This window comes from Nothobranchius furzeri, chromosome 19 (genome assembly GCF_043380555.1).
Source record: "Nothobranchius furzeri strain GRZ-AD chromosome 19, NfurGRZ-RIMD1, whole genome shotgun sequence".
NCBI classification, from domain to species: domain Eukaryota; kingdom Metazoa; phylum Chordata; class Actinopteri; order Cyprinodontiformes; family Nothobranchiidae; genus Nothobranchius; species Nothobranchius furzeri.
In genome coordinates this window covers 18036409-18046408 of record NC_091759.1, presented here as the reverse complement: position 1 = coordinate 18046408, position 10000 = coordinate 18036409, and positions in this window count along the sequence as shown.

Below are 10000 nucleotides of genomic sequence, written 5' to 3'. Positions count from 1 at the left end.
AGCCTCCAGCAGCCAGCCTCCAGCTGGTGATGGCGGGGCGGAGGAGCAGGCAGCCTCCATCAGCTGATGGCGGGGTGTAGGAGCAGCAGCCAGCCTCCAGCTGGTGATGGCGGGGAGGAGGAGCAGCAGCAGCCAGCCTCCAGCAGCCAGCCAGCCTCCAGCAGCTGATGGCGGTGTGTGGGAGCAGCAGCCAGCCTCCAGCGGCCAGCCAGCCTCCAGCAGCTGATGGCGGGGTGGAGGAGCTGCAGCCAGCGTCCATCAGCTGATGGCGGGGTGGAAGAGCAGCAGGCAGCCTCCAGCTGGTGATGGCGGGGTGGAGGAGCTGCAGCCAGCGTCCAGCAGCTGATGGCGGGGTGCAGGAGCAGCAGCCAGCCTCCAGCAGCTGATGGCGGGGTGGAGGAGCTGCAGCCAGCCTCCAGCAGCCAGCCTCCAGCTAGTGATGGCGGGGTGGAGAAGCAGGCAGCCTCCGTCAGCTGATGGCGGGGTGGAGGAGCAGAAGCCAGCCTCCAGCAGCTGATGGCGGGGTGCAGGAGCTGCAGCCAGCGTCCAGCAGCTGATGGTGGGGTGGAGGAGCTGCAGCCAGCCTCCAGCAGCCAGCCTCCAGCTAGTGATGGCGGGGTGGAGAAGCAGGCAGCCTCCGTCAGCTGATGGCGGGGTGGAGGAGCAGAAGCCAGCCTCCAGCAGCTGATGGCGGGGTGCAGGAGCTGCAGCCAGCGTCCAGCAGCTGATGGTGGGGTGGAGGAGCTGCAGCCAGCGTCCAGCAGCTGATGGTGGGGTGGAGGAGCTGCAGCCAGCCTCCAGCAGCCAGCCTCCAGCAGCTGATGGCGGGGTGCAGGAGCAGCAGCCAGCCTCCAGCAGCTGATGGCGGGGTGCAGGAGCAGCAGGCAGCCTCCAGCAGCTGATGGCGGGGTGGAGGAGCAGAAGCCAGCCTCCAGCAGCTGATGGCGGGGTGCAGGAGCTGCAGCCAGCGTCCAGCAGCTGATGGTGGGGTGGAGGAGCTGCAGCCAGCGTCCAGCAGCTGATGGTTGGGTGGAGGAGCAGCAGCCAGCCTCCAGCAGCCAGCCTCCAGCTAGTGATGGCGGGGTGGAGAAGCAGGCAGCCTCCATCAGCTGATGGCGGGGTGGAGGAGCAGAAGCCAGCCTCCAGCTGGTGATGGCGGGGTGCAGGAGCTGCAGGCAGCCTCCAGCAGCTGATGGCGGGGTGCAGGAGCTGCAGGCAGCCTCCAGCAGCTGATGGCGGGGTGGAGGAGCTGCAGCCAGCGTCCAGCAGCTGATGGTGGGGTGGAGGAGCTGCAGCCAGCGTCCAGCAGCTGATGGTTGGGTGGAGGAGCAGCAGCCAGCCTCCAGCAGCTGATGGCGGGGTGCAGGAGCAGCAGCCAGCCTCCAGCAGCTGATGGCGGGGTGGAGGAGCTGCAGCCAGCCTCCAGCAGCCAGCCTCCAGCTAGTGATGGCGGGGTGGAGAAGCAGGCAGCCTCCATCAGCTGATGGCGGGGTGGAGGAGCAGAAGCCAGCCTCCAGCTGGTGATGGCGGGGTGCAGGAGCTGCAGGCAGCCTCCAGCAGCTGATGGCGGGGTGGAGGAGCTGCAGCCAGCCTCCAGCAGCCAGCCTCCAGCTAGTGATGGCGGGGTGGAGAAGCAGGCAGCCTCCATCAGCTGATGGCGGGGTGGAGGAGCAGAAGCCAGCCTCCAGCAGCTGATGGCGGGGTGCAGGAGGTGCAGGCAGCCTCCAGCAGCTGATGGCGGGGTGCAGGAGCAGCAGGCAGCCTCCAGCAGCTGATGGCGGGGTGCAGGAGCTGCAACCAGCCTCCAGCTGGTGATGGCGGGGTGGAGGAGCTGCAGCCAGCCTCCAGCAGCCAGCCCCCAGCAGCTGATGGCGGGGTGGAGGAGCAGAAGCCAGCCTCCAGCAGCTGATGGTGGGGTGCAGGAGCTGCAGCCAGCCTCCAGCAGCCAGCCTCCAGCTGGTGATGGCGGGGTGGAGGAGCAGCAGCAGACAGCCTCCAGCAGCCAGCCAGCCTCCAGGAGCTGATGGCGGTGTGTGGGAGCAGCAGCCAGCCTCCAGCGTTCAGCCAGCATCCATCAGCTGATGGCGGTGTGAAGGAGCTGCAGCCAGCCTCCAGCAGGTCATGGTGGGGTGGAGGAGCAGCAGCCAGCCTCCAGCAGCTGATGGCGGGTTGCAGGAGCTGCAGCCAGCCTCCAGCAAATGATGGCGGGGTGCAGGAGCTGCAGGCAGCCTCCAGCAGCTGATGGCGGGGTGCAGGAGCAGCAGGCAGCCTCCAGCTGCTGATGACGGGGTGCAGGAGCTGCAACCAGCCTCCAGCTGGTGATGGTGGGGTGGAGGAGCTGCAGCCAGCCTCGAACAGCTGATGGCAGGGTGCAGGAGCAGCAGCCAGCCTCCAGCAGCTGATGGCGGGGCGCAGGAGCTGCAGGCAGCCTCCAGCAGCTGATGGCGGGGTGCAGGAGCAGCAGCCAGCCTCCAGCTGGTGATGGCGGGGTGAAGGAGCTGCAGCCAGCCACCAGCAGCTGATGGCGGGGTGAAGGAGCTGCAGCCAGCCACCAGCAGCTGATGGCGGGGTGGAGGAGCTGCAGCCAGCGTCCAGCAGCTGATGGTTGGGTGGTGGAGGAGCAGCAGCCAGCCTCCAGCAGCTGATGGCGGGGTGCAGGAGCAGCAGCCAGCGTCCAGCAGCTGATGGTTGGGTGGAGGAGCAGCAGCCAGCCTCCAGCAGCTGCTGGCGGGGTGCAGGAGCAGCAGCCAGCCTCCAGCAGCTGATGGCGGGGTGCAGGAGCTGCAGGCAGCCTCCAGCAGCTGATGGCGGTGTGCAGGAGCTGCAGCCAGCCTCCAGCAGCTGATGGCGGGGTGCAGGGGCTGCAGGCAGCCTCCAGCAGCTGATGGCGGGGTGCAGGAGCTGCAACCAGCCTCCAGCTGGTGATGGCGGGGTGGAGGAGCAGCAGCCAGCCTCCAGCAGCCAGCCTCCAGCTGCTGATGGCGGGGTGGAGGAACAGAAGCCTCCAGCAGCTGATGGCAGGGTGCAGGAGCAGCAGCCAGCCTCCAGCTGGTGATGGCGGGGTGGAGGAGCTGAAACCTGGGTCGGACCTGGTCTGCAGCAGGGCCCATTACCACTCAGAAGCTGATGGCAGTGTGTGTTTAGGTCCCTGCGGGGTGGATGAGCTGAAACCTGGGTCAGACTTGGTGTGCAGCAGGGCTCAGCACCCTCCAGAAGCCGATGACAGTGTGTCTTTAACTCCCTGCCTGGTGGGAGAGCTGAAAGCTGGGTCGGACCTGGTCTTTAGCAGAGCTCAGCAGCCTCCAGAAGCTGATGGCAGTGTGTGTTTCATCCCCTGCGGGGTGGGAGAGCTGAAACGTGGGTCGGACCTGGTCTGCAGCAGGGCCCATCACCATCCAGAAGCTGACGGCGGTGTGTGTTTAAGTCCCTGCGGGGTGGGAGAGCCATAACCTGGGTCGGACCTGGTCTGCAGCAGAGCTCAGCAGCCTCCAGAACCTGATGGCAGTGTGTCTTTAATCCACTGCGGGGTGCAGGAGCTGAAACCTGGGTCGGACCTGGTCTGCAGCAGGGCTCAGCAGCCAGCAGAAGGTGACGGCAGTGTGTGTTTAGTTCCCTGCGGGGTGCAGGAGCTGAAACCTGGGTCGGACCTGGTCTGCAGCAGAGCTCAGCAGCCAGCAGAAGGTGATGGCAGTGTGTGTTTAAGTCCCTGCCTGGTGGGAGAGCTGAAACCTGGGTCGGACCTGGTCTATAGAAGAGCTCAGCAGCCTCCAGAAGCTGATGGCAGTGTGTGTGTTTTGGTCCCTGCGGGGTGCAGGAGCAGGAACCCGGGTCGGACCTGGTCTATAGCGGAGCTCAGCAGCCTCCAGCAGCTGATGGCAGTGTGTGTTTAATTCCCTGCCTGGTGGGAGAGCTGTAACCCGGGTCGGACTTGGTCTGCAGCAGGGCCCATCACCATCCAGAAGCTGATGGCAGTGTGTCTTTAATTCCCTGCGGGGTGGAGGAGCAGAAACCTGGGTCGGACCTGGTCTATAGCAGAGCTCAGCAGCCTCCAGAAGCTGATGGCAGTGTGTGTTCAAGTCCCTGCGGGGTGGGAGAGCTGAAACCTGGGTCGGACCTGGTCTATAGAAGAGCTCAGCAGCCTCCAGCAGCTGATGGCAGTGTGTGTTTAAGTCCCTGCGGGGTGGGAGAGCTATATCCCGGGTCGGACCTGGTCTATAGCAGAGCTCAGCAGCCTCCAGCAGCTGATGGCAGTGTGTGTTTAAGTCCCTGCGGGGTGGGAGAGCTGAAACCTCGGTCGGACCTGGTCTATGGCAGAGCTCAGCAGCCTCCAGAAGCTGATGGCAGCGTGCCTCTAAGTCCCTGCCTGGTGGGAGAGCTGAAACCTGGGTCGGACATGGTCTGCAGCAGGGCTCGGCAGCCTCCAGCAGCTGATGGCAGTGTGTCTTTAAGTCCCTGCCTGGTGGGAGAGCTGAAACCTGGGTCGGACCTGGTCTATAGCAGAGCTCAGCAGCCTCCAGCAGCTGATGGCAGTGTGTGTTTAAGTCCCTGCCTGGTGTGAGAGCTGAAACCTGGGTCGGACCTGGTCTATAGAAGAGCTCAGCAGCCTCCAGCAGCTGATGGCAGTGTGTCTTTAAGTCACTGCCTGGTGGGAGAGCTGAAACCTGGGTCGGACCTGGTCTATAGTAGAGCTCAGCAGCCTCCAGCAGCTGATTGCAGTGTGTGTTTAAGTCCCTGCCTGGTGGGAGAGCTGATATCCGGGTCGGACCTGGTCCACAGCAGGGCCCATCACCCTCCAGAAGCTGGTGGCAGTGTGTGTTTAAGTCCCTGCGGGGTGCAGGAGCAGAAACCTGGGTGGGACCTGGTCTGCAGCAGAGCTCGGCAGCCTCCAGCAGCTGATGGCAGTGAGTGTTTAAGTCCCTGCGGGGTGGGAGAGCTATATCCCGGGTCAGACCTGGTCTAAAGCAGGGCCCATCACCCTCCAGAAGCTGGTGGCAGTGTGTGTTTAAGTCCCTGCGGGGTGGAGGAGCAGAAACCTGGGTCGGACCCGGTCTACAGCAGAGCTCAGCAGCCCCCAGAAGCTGATGGCAGTGTGTGTGTGTGTGTGTGTGTTTAAGTCTCTGCCTGGTTGGAGAGCCGATACCTGGGTCGGACCTGGTCTGCAGCAGGGCTCAGCAGCCTCCAGAAGCTGATGGCAGTGTGTCTTTCATTCCCTGCGGGGTGCAGGAGCAGAAACCTGGGTCGGACCTGGTCTATAGCGGAGCTCAGCAGCCTCCAGCAGCTGATGGCAGTGTGTGTGTTAAAGACCCTGCGGGGTGGGAGAGCTGAAACCTGGGTCGGACCTGGTCTGCAGCAGGGCTCAGCAGCCCCCAGAAGCTGATGGCTGTGTGTGTTTAAGTCCCTGCGGGGTGGGAGAGCTGAAACCTGGGTCGGACCTGGCCCGCAGCAGGGCCCATCACCCTCCAGAAGCTGATGGCGGTGTGGGTTTAAGTCCCTGCGGGGTTGAGGAGCTGAAACCTGGGTCGGACCTGGTCTGCAGCAGGGCCCATCACCATCCAGAAGCTGATGGCTGTGTGTGTTTAAGTCCCAGGGGGGTGGGAGAGCCATAACCTGGGTCGGACCTGGTCTGCAGCAGGGCTCAGCAGCCTCCAGTTGCAGATGGCAGTGTGTGTTTAGTTCCCTGCGGGGTGCAGGAGCTGAAACCTGGGTCGGACCTGGTCTATAGCAGAGCTCAGCAGCCTCCAGAAGCTGATGGCAGTGTGTCTTCAATTCCCTGCGGGGTGCAGGAGCTGATACCTGGGTCGGACCTGGTCTGCAGCAGGGCCCATCACCATCCAGACGCTGATGGCAGTGTGTGTTTAAGTCCTAGTGGGCTGCAGGAGCTGAAACCTGGGTCGGACCTGCTCTATAGTAGAGCTCAGCAGCCTCCAGAAGCTGATGGCAGTGTGTCTTTAAGTCCCTGCGGGGTGGGATAGCTGAAACCTGGGTCGGACCTGGTCTGCAGCAGGGCCCATCACCATCCAGACGCTGATGGCAGTGTGTGTTTAAGTCCTAGTGGGCTGCAGGAGCTGAAACCTGGGTCGGACCTGCTCTATAGTAGAGCTCAGCAGCCTCCAGAAGCTGATGGCAGTGTGTCTTTAAGTCCCTGCGGGGTGGGATAGCTGAAACCTGGGTCGGACCTGGTCTGCAGCAGGGCCCATCACCCTCCAGAAGCTGTTGGCAGTGTGTCTTCCATTCCTAGTGGGGCAGGGGAGCAAAGACCTGGGCAGAGGAGCGCCTGTCTGCATCCGATCCGGCCCCTCAGCAGCCCGCCGTGAGCCTTAGAGAACCCCCCCCCCCCCCCAGCGGGCTCCAGGAACCGGGCCCTGCGTCGGACCCAGCTCAGTAAGGCCCTCCCTCGGGCCCTGCAGCAGGTGGCCCCGTCTATGCAGTCGAAAACCCCGCGAAAATCGGTGTAGAAACGCCCGAGAGGCGTGGTGCGGTTCCCCCGGCCGGTACCGGGTCCGGACCGGTCCGGAAGTCCACCCAGAACACTGCCTGGGGCTTCTGGGCGGCTCCCCAGGCGCAGGCAGTCGAAAACCGCGTGAAAATCGGTTCAGAATTGACAAAACGGCGACCTCGTCGCTCCAAAAACTAAGTCCAAACTAAGCCTTTCGCTTATCGCTTAACGCTTAAGGCGGTCGGCCTTATGGCCAGTAAATGAAAAGTGCCTGCGCCCCTGGAGGTTTTGGAAGGTGCGAGCGATGACCATGCTCGGGTTAGTAGGTGAGGCCATCGGAAAACCAGCGTGAGTTGGCGGGTTTGGGTGGCAATCTATTCCAGGCAGAGTCGACTATCTCTGGGCATCAATTTTGGGATTTTTCCGGCTCTGGTTCTGGGAGAAACGCAGGGGCAAAGTGCACGAGCCGCGGCCGATTTTGGTGGCCTGTCCCTGGGCACAAAGTCTGAGGAGTGTGGGCCTGGTTCTCCGAAAAATACCAGTCTGCTGGAGCTCACTCCCATGGCTCCAGGGGGCACGGCACACCCCCCGGTAGCCGACCAAAGTGCTCTACTCGGGCCAGACTCGGACCCACGACCCGGGGTGAGAACCACAACTACTGGTCATCCTTTTGACCTCCAGGGGGCGCGGCAGAGCCTCCCCAGTCCGACGCAAGTGCCCCACTTGGGCCATACTCAGACCCACGGCCCGGGGCGAGAACCACAACTACTGGTCATCCTTTAGACCTCCAGGGGGCCCGGCACAGCCTCCCTAGACCGACACAAGTGCTCCACTTGGGCTGTACTCTGACCCAAGTCCCGGTGCGAGAACCACAACTACTGGTCATCCTTTAGACCTCCAGGGGGCCCGGCACAGCCTCCCTAGGCCGACACAAGTGCTCCACTTGGGCTATACTCTGACCCAAGTCCCGGGGCGAGAACCACAACTACTGGTCATCCTTTTGACCTCATGGTCATCCTTTAGATCTCCAGGGGGCCCGGCACAGCCTCCCTAGGCCGACACAAGTGCTCCACTTGGGCTATACTCTGACCCAAGTCCCGGGGCGAGAACCACAACTACTGGTCATCCTTTAGACCTCCAGGGGGCACGGCACACCCCCCGGTAGCCGACCAAAGTGCTCTACTCGGGCCAGACTCGGACCCACGACCCGGGGTGAGAACCACAACTACTGGTCATCCTTTAGACCTCCAGGGGGCCCGGCACAGCCTCCCTAGTCCGACACAAGTGCTCCACTTGGGCTATACTCTGACCCAAGTCCCGGGGCGAGAACCACAACTACTGGTCATCCTTTAGACCTCCAGGGGGACCGGCACAGCCTCCCTAGACCGACACAAGTGCACCACTTGGGCCATACTCTGACCCAAGTCCCGGGGCGAGAACCACAACTACTGGTCATCCTTTTGACCTCATGGTCATCCTTTAGACCTCAAGGGGGCACGGCAGAGCCTCCCTAGTCCGACACAAGTGTCCCACTTGGGCTATACTATGACCCAAGTCCCGGGGCGAGAACCACAACTACTGGTCATCCTTTAGACCTCAAGGGGGCACGGCAGAGCCTCCCTAGTCCGACACAAGTGTCCCACTTGGGCCATACTCAGACCCACGGCCCGGGGCGAGAACCACAACTACTGGTCATCCTTTAGACCTCCAGGGGGCCCGGCACAGCCTCCCTAGTCCGACGCAAGTGCTCCACTTGGGCTGTACTCTGACCCAAGTCCCGGGGCGAGAACCACAACTAATGGTCATCCTTTAGACCTCCAGGGGGCACGGCACAGCCTCCCTAGTCCGACACAAGTGCTCCACTTGGGCTATACTCTGACCCAAGTCCCGGGGCGAGAACCACAACTACTGGTCATCCTTTAGACCTCCAGGGGGCACGGCAGAGCCTCCCTAGTCCGACACAAGTGTCCCACTTGGGCTATTCTCTGACCCAAGTCCCGGGGCGAGAACCACAACTACTGGTCATCCTTTAGACCTCCAGGGGGCACGACACAGCCTCCCTAGTCCGACCCAAGTGCTCCACTTGGGCTATACTATGACCCAAGTCCCGGGGCGAGAACCACAACTACTGGTCATCCTTTAGACCTCCAGGGGGCACGGCACAGCCTCCCTAGTCCGACACAAGTGCTCCACTTGGGCTATACTCTGACCCAAGTCCCGGGGCGAGAACCACAACTACTGGTCATCCTTTAGACCTCCAGGGGGCACGGCACAGCCTCCCTAGTCCGACACAAGTGCTCCACTTGGGCTATACTCTGACCCAAGTCCCGGGGCGAGAACCACAACTACTGGTCATCCTTTTGACCTCATGGTCATCCTTTAGACCTCCAGGGGGCCCGGCACAGCCTCCCTAGGCCGACACAAGTGCTCCACTTGGGCTATACTCTGACCCAAGTCCCGGGGCGAGAACCACAACTACTGGTCATCCTTTAGACCTCCAGGGGGCACGGCACAGCCTCCCTAGTCCGACACAAGTGCTCCACTTGGGCTATACTCTGACCCAAGTCCCGGGGCGAGAACCACAACTACTGGTCATCCTTTTGACCTCATGGTCATCCTTTAGACCTCCAGGGGGCCCGGCACAGCCTCCCTAGACCGACACAAGTGCTCCACTTGGGCTGTACTCTGACCCAAGTCCCGGTGCGAGAACCACAACTACTGGTCATCCTTTAGACCTCCAGGGGGCCCGGCACAGCCTCCCTAGGCCGACACAAGTGCTCCACTTGGGCTATACTCTGACCCAAGTCCCGGGGCGAGAACCACAACTACTGGTCATCCTTTTGACCTCATGGTCATCCTTTAGATCTCCAGGGGGCCCGGCACAGCCTCCCTAGGCCGACACAAGTGCTCCACTTGGGCTATACTCTGACCCAAGTCCCGGGGCGAGAACCACAACTACTGGTCATCCTTTAGACCTCCAGGGGGCACGGCACACCCCCCGGTAGCCGACCAAAGTGCTCTACTCGGGCCAGACTCGGACCCACGACCCGGGGTGAGAACCACAACTACTGGTCATCCTTTAGACCTCCAGGGGGCCCGGCACAGCCTCCCTAGTCCGACACAAGTGCTCCACTTGGGCTATACTCTGACCCAAGTCCCGGGGCGAGAACCACAACTACTGGTCATCCTTTAGACCTCCAGGGGGACCGGCACAGCCTCCCTAGACCGACACAAGTGCACCACTTGGGCCATACTCTGACCCAAGTCCCGGGGCGAGAACCACAACTACTGGTCATCCTTTTGACCTCATGGTCATCCTTTAGACCTCAAGGGGGCACGGCAGAGCCTCCCTAGTCCGACACAAGTGTCCCACTTGGGCTATACTATGACCCAAGTCCCGGGGCGAGAACCACAACTACTGGTCATCCTTTAGACCTCAAGGGGGCACGGCAGAGCCTCCCTAGTCCGACACAAGTGTCCCACTTGGGCCATACTCAGACCCACGGCCCGGGGCGAGAACCACAACTACTGGTCATCCTTTAGACCTCCAGGGGGCCCGGCACA